The sequence below is a fragment of the Hibiscus syriacus genome, unplaced genomic scaffold, assembly GCF_006381635.1.
Source record: "Hibiscus syriacus cultivar Baekdansim isolate YM2019G1 unplaced genomic scaffold, ASM638163v2 tig00006365_pilon, whole genome shotgun sequence".
NCBI classification, from domain to species: domain Eukaryota; kingdom Viridiplantae; phylum Streptophyta; class Magnoliopsida; order Malvales; family Malvaceae; genus Hibiscus; species Hibiscus syriacus.
In genome coordinates this window covers 485777-497330 of record NW_024062093.1, presented here as the reverse complement: position 1 = coordinate 497330, position 11554 = coordinate 485777, and positions in this window count along the sequence as shown.

Sequence of the window (11554 nt, the reverse complement as noted above, 5' to 3'; positions counted from 1 at the left end):
TAAGGTGCTCTTATTTTGAGTTGAGGACTTCAATGTGACACATTTTTCTTTCTTTTATTCTTTCTTCTCTTCTTCTAGTTCTTCTAGTTCTTCCTCCTTTACCATCAACTCGTGAGTGAGAATGAGTTAATAAGCTCACTCTATAGGCTTTAGGTTCTTCGCTTTGATTATCATCGTCTTCTTCAATTTCCAAGACTTTGGAAGAGAGTATATCACCTTTCTAACAAGCTTCTCATTGGGGATGATTTCTCCATGCCCCTTAAGTTCATTGACAATCATGAAAAAACTATTTGTCATAGCTTTGATGTCTTCATCTAGTTTCATCTTAAAATTTTCATAGCTATGGTTGAGAAGATCGATTTTTGTTTCCCTCACTTCATTGGTTTCTTAATAAGTGACTTGAAGCTTGTCTCAAATCTCGTTATCATTTGAACAAGATGAGACTCTTCCATATTCATCTAGGCCTAATGCATAGAATAGAATGTGTAGGACCTTGGCATTTTGTTGGAACTTCTTCTTTTCTTCTTCTTTTCTTCTTCACTTCAATCTTCTATCTTTGGTTGGAGTAGAGTGACCCTTAATGATAGAGTTTCAAGATCCTAGATATTTTGCTTGAATGAAAAACATTACCTATTCTTCCAATAAGCATAATTTGGTTCATTGAAATATGATGGCTTGTTGATCAGTTGAGAATCTTTAATGTAGTAGGAGTCAGATGTAGAAGCCATCTTTACTAATTGATTGTATAAGTTGATAGAGCTCTCCAAGGACCTTCTCAAGGTTGTTAAACTGTATATAGAGACCCACTCTGATATCAATTGTTGAGCTTAATCAATCAATCGAAAAACACCAAGTGAGAGTGAATTAACCTTTAAAAATCTTTGGCATGGAAGGAATAAAAGACAGAAAAATTGGCACAACGATTTATAATGGTTCTACTTCTCAGCCAAGTCTACATCCACTACCTTAGATCTACACTAAGAATTTTCTAACAAAATCACTAATTGGTTCTTACCTTTCAATGATAAGGTGTAACATTTACAACTCTCTAGTTTTAGGTAGGTTTAACTATAACTTTTCCCATCTTTTCAAGGTTTGATTTGGGTAAACAAGAATACCTCTCAAGGTAGGTGTTTTCAAGATTTAAGCTCACAAAGAATGATTTAAAAAGATATACAATAAGCACAATACACTTATGCATAGGTGAAAATGAATAAAATAGGAATGAAAACTCTTTTCTCTTAATCTGTAAGTTTGGATAGGTGTAGTAACCTTCTTCAAGTGTTCCTTTGTTGTTTTATCAGTTGGAATGTATTTCTAATTGTTTATGACCATTGGGGATGAGTTATAGCCATTGGAAGATTTAAAAACGTGCAATGAAGGCCACCAGCACATGAAATTTTGAAACTATGGGCAGAGTTTCAAAACTCTACGAGTGAGGAAATGCAATTTTTGACCATTGGAACCCAAAGTTTTGAAACTATAAGTGAAGTTTCGAAAATCTTGTGAAAGTTTTGGAACTTCAAAGTCTATTGTTTTTTCCAGTTTTGAAACTCTTGTTGAAGTTTCAAAAATATTGGACAAAACTTGTTTAAAATGAAGGTTTTCGATATTTTGAGAAAAATCTAACTTTGAAAATTGTTCTAAAGTGTTGGGATGATATTTTTGACATAACTTGAACATAGAAGACTTATTTTAAAGATTGGAAAAATTTTAGGGACTTCAAATTAATTTTAAAAAAAAAATCAATATATGTATATAAACTTATATTTTGTTATATCAAAATCATTTATGTTTATCAATTACAATTCATATCGTTCTTCTCCTTCCTTTGTCAGACAAAACTAATGGTGGTTCCGACCGATATGTTTAGTTTCTGAACTATGTTTCATGTGCCAAACCTTATGTATGGTTAGTATGCCATATCCCAACTTGAGTGCTAATTTTCCACATTTTATCTATAGAGAAACAAAATGATGATTCTCCAAAGAAAATTAGTTGTTCGTATATGGTACTGTAGACAAGCTGCCTAATCGGATGTTATACCAGTTTCTTCGATGCTTTTCTATGTAAGATTTTTTGAGATTGTAGTCCTTTATCGTTACATGTTTGATGAATATTTTTATTATTTGGGTACATAAGCAAAAGGTCCTAGAGTTTGCTTTACAGAAAATCTTTCATGTCCATTGTGACTTGAAAAGAGGGCAAAAAAAGAAAGTATTGAATTTCATGCTTAGTTGATGTTAGATACCACAACCAAAATTAAAGATTAAAAGTGAAATTTATTGTAAGAAATTATTTGTTTCTTTTTTTTCGTTAAGATTGCTCTTGAAAATGAAAATTCTTGTCACCTGCACAAGTGGATGATTACATGTTTGATTGTTTACAATTATCTTTTTCTATTAAACGTATTGTGCACACCTTAAATTTAAAGTAGGATAAAGTACACAAATGATCCCTGATTATAAGGTATTATTTTTGTTAAGCCCTCCAACTATGAACAGTTATAAAATGATTCCCTGGCTATAAGACATTTCTTTATTAAGTTACCTGATTATTAAAAGTTATAAAATGATCAATTGACTATTCATATATTCCAAATTCGTCCTTTTCAGTTAAAAAATTGGCGGTCGTTTGAGCTGGATGTTGACATGTTGACAAAGATATGATAAAATTTGATCCTAAAATTGTTTGAATTGTATTTTGTGGATCGACTCTCCATTTACATTATGTCCTCGAACCTGTTCTTGAAACATTATATCATAGAGCTAATCCTTGAAAATAACAACAATACCAATAGACATCATTAAAATATATTTTTATCGTATCTCAATCAACATGTTAACGTCCAACTCAGATGGCCATCAATATTATAACAAAAAATGAAGAGTTTGAAACATATGAATAATCGAGTAACCATTTTATAACTTTTAATAATCAAGAGACTCAACAAAACAACACCCGAGAGATCATTTTATAACTTTTAATAATTAGCCATTAGAAAACCGATACCGATACCCCTCATTCGAGTCTCGAAATCGGGCCTAAGGTATCGATACTCTATGGATGAGTATCAATACTTCTACATTAAACCTTGCTCTTCTCAAGGCCAATATCGGTATTGTTCTTCCAGTACCAACACCCAAAACCACAAATGCCATGTTTGGGCACAAATTTGAATCCCAAAGTTATCCAAGAATCCCTACTGAGGTCCCGAAATGTTATTAAAGTCTTATGTCTGATACAAGGCCATAAAAGGGGCTTTAAAACATACTAAATAATAAAAAGCTTGAATTTACCATGGACATACTTATATGCTCCATATCTAATGCAAGCTAAGAAAATGCACTACGAGGTCCACATATGGTATAAGAAGGTTAGAAATGTGTAACCTTGATGCTTAGCTGTGGGAAAACATCTCCAGATCAACCAAGAGTTAACTTCTCTTTTCCTTCGGTCTTGGAGCCTTCTCCAACTTCTCTCACTAACATAGCATGGAAAATGAGTTATTAACTTGTTTATTAAACTAATATAATCCTAAGAACACTTTCCTAATCTCATATTACCCCAGAAATGAGCTAGAATTCCTAGATTCTTAAATCCCCATTAAACACCTAACTATGGTCATTATGGCCAAACTATGATATTATGAGCTCAAATGAAAGCCTGGGGTGGGGAGGTTATATATATTTACCTTGGAAATTTTATATTAAGCTTGGAAGGTTGTCAAGTTATCAACTTTGTTGGTTTTCTTGAAGAAGAAAAGATAGAGAAGAAGAAAGAAGATAGAGGACAAAGAAATGATGAAAATGAGGGAAGTAGCAGAGTGGTTAAAGCATATTACATCACCACTAATTAAAACAATTTAGCCTTTTATTTTAAGAATGCTTAATATCCCTTTTAATCCTCCAACTCTCACTTATATGTTAAAATGGTCTCAATTTCTATCAATTGGGCTTGACAAAAACCCACCTCCAAACTTAACTTTGTCCAAGTTATTCTATAAGTCTATTGGGCTCGTTTTATGAATCTCGAGTTGACCCGAAACTACTAACCCGAGATTCGAGGTGTTAAAGGGTTGTTTTTGGTTTAACTAAAATTCAGATCCGTTTCAGTTTGATTTAGTTTATTTTTTTATTTTGGATCAATTTTAGGTCATCATATTCGGGTTTATATCGGGTCTCAGATCAGGTAAATCGGTTCGGGTATTTAGATACAGTTCAAATTTGCCAGTCTACTTAGATGGTATATTATAATTAACTTTAAAACATAAGATATTCCTTTTTTAAAAACACAAATTAACATAAAACAGTCTCAATAAAGAATATATATATATATATATATATAAGAAAATTCACTTCAATTCAGATGAAAGTTATTTTAAATGGTAAATTAATTTAAACAATGTTAATAATTTAAAAAGTATTAAATTTATAATAAAAATGTTAAAAAATTTACTTAGGTATTATTTTTATAAATTCAATAAAATGTTAAATTTATAATTAAACATTAAACATATGATAGAAAATTTAATTGAGAATGAAATAGTTTTTACTATAAACTTTACGGACATATCAATATAAAATTCAAGTTACAAACTCTAACACGCATTATAAGATCGAGCTTGAGTCAAATTATCATATGTAAATGATGGTTTAATTCAAAATATTGAACGATTAAAAATTAAAATTGAGCCAAAATGCTAAGACTGACAAATAAGTAGACATATTTTACAATAATATATAGATAATTCTATATATACTTAATTAGACTCATATCTGATTCAACCTGAATTGACTCGATCCAAAGGTTGACCCAAATAAAAAATCAATTGATCTAACATTGACCCGAACCAAATATTAACCGATTTGATATTTCCCGATACAAAAAACAACCAATTCGATATTGAACTGACTTGAAATCTAACTAATTCGATATTAACTCAACCTAAAAATCGACCGATTTGATATTGAACTAAAAATTAACACAACTCGATACCTGAATCGACCTAGTTTACTATACACTTGAACTTGATTCGAACCAGACCCGATTTGACCTAAACAAAATTAAATCGAGTATAATTTAGACTCGAAATGACCCGACCCAAAATGACCTGACTCAAACCCGATTTGAATGACCCATTTTTCATCTCTAGATCCAAACAATAAGGTTTCAAAGGCACATAATTTAGATCAATAACATACTGACTTGTTGAATAATAAAGTTGTCATTGGTTTTGTTGGATTCTAACTACAAACTAAAAGGGTATAGACTGTTTTAGATTATATCTAAAACATTGTTCTTATTTGTGTATGTTAAATGGGGTTGACAAAGTTAGAAACATTGTCTCACTATACCTTTCAAGCATGTCTATGAGTATACAGATTCCATTCTGAAATCTGAATTTATGAATTTCAACTTAGATGATTGGAGGAAAATTAGTTACATTTACAAGTCAAATATACCAATTTCAATAAATGACTTCTTCTCATTCATTTTTTTTCACATTTGCATATGATTGAACTCATATGTCAAAACAATTGCTTTAGGGTAATGTAGCTTTATAACATTTTGATTTGGTATACTAACCTTCTAATTCCATATGGAAATACTCTTCATGGCTTGAAGACAAATAAAATAGTCCCAACACAGTACAAGATGAGAAGCTAATCAATGTTGGAAAGATACTTTAAAACAACAGGACATTTGCTGAGTCCAAAATTCTTGTTAGTGAACTTCCAAGAGGTTTGATTATCATTGAGCTTGATTGGTCAACTGAAAAACATTAAGAGGGGGTGAATTGGTCTTTAAAAATCTTTGGTGTGGAAGCAATAAAAGATTGAAAAATTGACATAACGGTTTATAATGGTTTGACTTCCCAACCAAGTCTACATCCATGACCTTAGATTTACACTAGGGATTTTTTTAACAAATTAGCTAATTTGTTCTTGCCTTTGAAGAATTAGGTGTAACCTTTACAACTCTTTACTTTTTCCAAGACTAAACTAGAACCTATCCCCTCTTTACAAGGTTTGATTTGGGTAGACTAGAATAACTCACTAGGTAAGTGTTTACAAGATTAAAGTCCACAAAGAATGAATGAAAAAGATATACCATAAGCTCAATACACTTATGCAAAAGACAAAATAAATGAATATGAATGAAAACTCTTTTCTCATGATCTCTAAGCTTGGATAGGTGTAATAACCTTCTTCTAGTGTCCCTTTGTTATTTTTATCAGTTGGAATATGTTTCTAACTATTTATGACTATTGGGGATGAGTTATAGACGTTCGAAGCTTTAAAAAGGTGCAACTAAGGCAACCTACACGTGAAGTTACGAAACTATACGGAGAGTTTTGAAACACTGCGAATGAGGAAATGAAATTTTAGACCCATAGAACCCAAAGTTTTGAAACTCTTATGAAAGTTTGAAACTTCAAAGTCTATTGTTTTTCCAAGTTTCGGAACTCTTGTTGAAGTTTCAAAACTCTTAGTTAAAACTTGTTTAAAATGAAGATTTTTGATATTTTGAGAAAAATCTAACTTTGAAAATTGTTCTAAAGTGTTTGAATTATATTCTTGACATAATTTGAACATAGAAGCCTTATTTTAAAGATTGGCCAAATTTTAGGGACTTAAAATTAATTTTATAAAAAATAATATATTTATATAAATATATATTAGGTTATATCAATCTCTCCTTTCTGATATAACAAAACTTTTTTTTCTTGATTCAAAATTTGTCATAAAATTTTCAAATTATAATCATTCAAAAACAATGAATTTTCATTTAACCCCCCTTTGAAAAAGAATTTAAGGCTATAAAATTTTTAATCAAAAATTTATACCAAAACTGAAAGTTTAAAGAAATGCCTTTTTTATATTTTTCTCCCCTTTTTGTTATATCAAAAAATAATTCAAACTTTGTTGGTTCAAAATAACAATGGAGTCCAAGTTTAAAAATAGAATAAAAAATTTAAACAAAAAATCATTTGGAAACAAAGCTCCCCCTTCATAAGACATTACATGAAAAGTTTTGGCATGAAAATACTTAGGCACAAAAGAAGAATATTGAATTTCATTAAGATGAGAAAACATGTTAGTAACACATGAAATTCATTAAATCCAAGACTATCATACGTTATGCAATATAAAGAAAATTTGCAATGAATTGCACATGCATAAGGCATTACATAATGTCATGCACTGAATATGGATATCAATTGTTAAAGAGACACAATTTTCTAGTAAGAACACATGCATGAACATTTAATCTAATTTACATTTTCATGTCAAGAATGCAAAAGATTAGGCACACATATGCAAATAGACAAAAGGACGCATCTTCAAGTTAGAAGAAAAACTTTAAAATTTCTTCCATATGCAACTTTTCAAATGATACCAATTGAAAAAGATTTTAAAACATTAAACTTGGAATCATAGGCTTAAAGTGCTTTCAAATGTTAAAAACGTTCAATAAATTAAGGCCATGACTTGTTTTGAAAACAGTTTTCAATAAAATCACAAGTTAAGGTAAAGGTGTTTTAAATGAATCGTTTAAAAAACATGACATGACCAAAAACATTATGATGAACTAAAAAATGATAAAAATATTTAACTTTAAAACATGTTCATCATAACACATTTTCAACATACATGAGATAACAAACAACATGTAATCATTTATGCTCAAAATCTCATTCAAAAAAAATATATGCATTAAAACACAAAATCAAACCAATAGGCAACCAACATTCAAAAAAAAGCTATAACTTTAGAGGTTATCCGTCCTTCATTTTTGTGTGACAAGAGCATTCAAATGTTTTGACATTACTCTTTATTGCTCCAACACACCAACAAGAGACATTCATTTTGATTTTGTTACCCAAATTGCATTGGGCCCTTGAGGGTTAGTACCAATGTCTCTAGTTTCCAAGAGAACACATACTTGTCTAATTTTAAAATGTTTTATTTTCTTTATAGGACAATCATTTTCATTGTGACCATGAAAATTACAATGTGATCATTTTGTCATTTTTAAAATAGATGAATTATTTTTAGAAATGATTTATTTTTCTTTTATTAAGTTCTTAACTTTCAAATCAAAATTTTCTTTTTCAAAATTTTCAATTTTCATTTTTTAAAGCTCTAAATAATTTTTTCAAAACTCCATTTTGTTTTTCAGAATATATTTTTTCTTTCAAAAGAATATAATTTTCATTTTTGAATTTTGAAATCAATTTCTTATATTTGGAATTCATGGTCTCAAATTTCAAATACAACGCATCATAGTCATTTTGTAACTCTTTAAAAGAAAAATAATTTAAATTACAAGAGTTAGAAGTTACCATTGAATATTCTTTGACGGCCATGAGACATAAGATTGGCTACTTCATTTTCATCATTGGAGTTGTCTTCATCACTCTAAGAAGTCACAAATTCCTTCTTTTTGCTTGTTCATATCTTTATTTGGAGGGGACAATCATACTTGACATGTCACATTCTTTGGCACTCAAAGCACATTTTCTTTTTGCTTGATTCATGCTTCACATTTTCTTTTGATGTCATGAATCTCTTCAATCTTTTGAAAAGCTTGGCTATATTTTCTTCTCCATCCTCTTATTCACTTAAGGTCCTCTCATTTTGAGTTGAGGATTTGAATGCGACACTTTTTTCTTTCTTTTCTTCTTTCTTCTCTTCTTGTTATTTTTCCTCATTTACCATCAACTCGTGAGTAAGAAGGGAACCAATAAGCTCATCAAGAGTGAAAGACTTTAGGTTCTTTGCTTCGATTTTCATCGTCTTCTTTGATTGCCAAGACTTTGGAAGAGAGTAGATCATCTTCCTAACAAGCTTCTCATTAGGGATTCTTTCTCCATACCCCTTGAGATCATTGACAATCATGAAAAATCTATCCATCATAGCTTTGATGTCTTCATCTGGTTTCATCTTGAAATTTTCATAGCTATGGTTGAGAAGATCAATTTTTGTTTCCCTCACTTCATTGGTTTCTTTATGAGTGACTTGAAGCTTGTCCCAAATCTCCTTATAATTTGAACAAGATGAGACTTTTCCATATTCATTTGGGCCTAATGCACATAATAGAATGTGTATGACCTTGGAATTTTGTTGGAACTTCTTCTTTTCTTCTTCATTTCAATCTTCTATCTTTGGTTGGAGTAGAGTGGCCCTTAATGATAAAGTTGCAAGCTCCTAGATCATTTTCTTCAATGAAGAGCATCACATATTCTTCCAATAGGCATAATTTGCTCCATTGAAATATGGTGGCATGTTGATCGGTTGAGAATCTTCAAGGAAGTAGGAGTCGGACGTTGAAGTCATCTTTACCGATTGATTGTAGAAGTTGATAGAGCTCTCCAAAGACCTTCTCAAGGTTATTAAACCGTATATAGAGACCCGCTCTGATATCAATTTTTGAGCTCAATCAATCAATCGAAAAACACCAAGAGAGAGTGAATTAACCTTTAAAAATCTTTGGTGTGGAAGGAATGAAAGATCAAAAAATTAGCACAACAATTTATAATTGTTTGACTTATTAACCAAGTCTAAATCCACTTCCTTAGCTCTACACTAAGGATTTTCTAAAAAAATTACTAATTTGTTCTTACCTTTTAAGGATAAGGTGTAACACTTGCAACTATGTAGTTTTAGCTAGGCTAAACTAGAATCTCCCCCTCTTTACAAGGTTTGATTTGGGTAAACAAGAATACATTCTAGGTAGGTGTTTACAAGATTTAAACTAACAAAGAAGGAATTAAAAAGATATACACTAAGCTCAATACACTTATACGCAAGAGAAAATGAATGAAATAGGAATGAAACCTCTTTTCTCTTGATATCTAGGTTTGGATAGGTGTAGTAACTTTCTTCAAGTGTCCCTTTGTTGTTTTTATCAATTGGAATGTGTTTCTAATTGTTTATGACCGTTGGGGATGAATTATAGCCATTGTAAGCTTTAAAAACGTGCAATGAAGGCCACCTGTACATGAAGTTTAAAAACTATGGGGAGAGTTTCAAAACTCTACGGAAGAGGAAATGAAATTTTTGACCGTTGAAACCCTAAGTTTTGAAACTATAAGTGAAGTTTCGAGATTCTTGTGAAAATTTTGAAACTTCAAAGTCTATTGTTTTTTCAAGCTTCGAAACTCTTGTTGAAGTTTTAAATGTCTTGGTCAAAATTTGTTTAAAATGAAGATATTCGATATTTTGAGAAAATCTAACTTTGAAAATTGTTCTAAAGTGTTTGGGTGATATTTTTGACATAATTTGAAATTAGAAGACATTTTTTAAAGATTGGAAAAATTTTAGGTAATTAAAATTAATTTTAAAAAATTAATATATGTATATAAAGTTATATTATGTTATATTAAAATCATTTATGTTTATCAATTACAATGCATGTCGTTCTTCGCCTTCCTTTGTCAGACAAAAGTAATGGTGGTCCAGACCGATATGTTTAGTTTATGAACCATGTTTCATGTGCCAAACCTTATGTATGATCAATATGCCATATCCCAACTTGAGTGCTAATTGTCCACATTTTATCCACGGAGAAACAACAGGATGATTCTCCAAAGAAAAGTAGTTGTTCGTGCATGGTACTATAGACAAGTAGCCTGATCGGATGTGATACCAGTTTCTTCGATGCTTTTCCCTGTAAGGTTTTTTGACATTTCAATTCTTCACCGTTACAAGTTTGACGAATATTTTTGATTATTCTGGTGGCTACAGAAACATAAACAAAAGGTTCTCAAGTTTTTTTTTTTTACAAAAAATCTTTCGTGTACATTGTGGCTTGGAAAGAGAGCAAAAAAAAAAAAAGTGTTGAATTTCAAGGTTAGTTGATGATGGATACCAAAAAGAAATTAAAGACTAAAAAGTGAAATGTATTGTGAGATTTTTTTTTTTTTTTTTTTAAGACTGCTCTTGAAAATGAAAATTCTAGTCACCTGCACAAGTGGATGAATATTTGTTTGATTGTTTACAATTATCCTTTTTCCATTAAACCTATTGTGCATACCTTAAATTTAAAGTAGGGTAAAGTATACAAATGATCCTCAATTATAAAGTATTATTCTTGTTAAGTCCTCCAACTATTAAAAGTTATAAAATGATCCCTTGATTATAGGGCTTTTTTTGTTAAGTCCTTCAACTATTAAAAGTTAAAAAATATCCCTGACTATAAGATATTGCTTTGTTGAGTCCTCCAATTATTAAATGTTACAAAATGATCAATTGACTATTCATATGTTCTAAAATCATCCTTTTCCATTAAAAATTTGATAGTCTTCTAAGTTGGAAGTTAACTTGTTGACTGGGATATAATAAAATCTGATCCTAAAACCGTTTGAATTGTATTTTGTGGATCGACTCTTCATTTACATTATGTCGCCGAGTCAGTTCTTGAAACATTATATCATCGAGCTAATGCTTGAAAACAACAATGCCAATAGACATCATTAAAAGATATTTTTATCGTTTCTTGATTAACATGTTAACGTCTAACTCAGATGGCCATCAATATTTATATC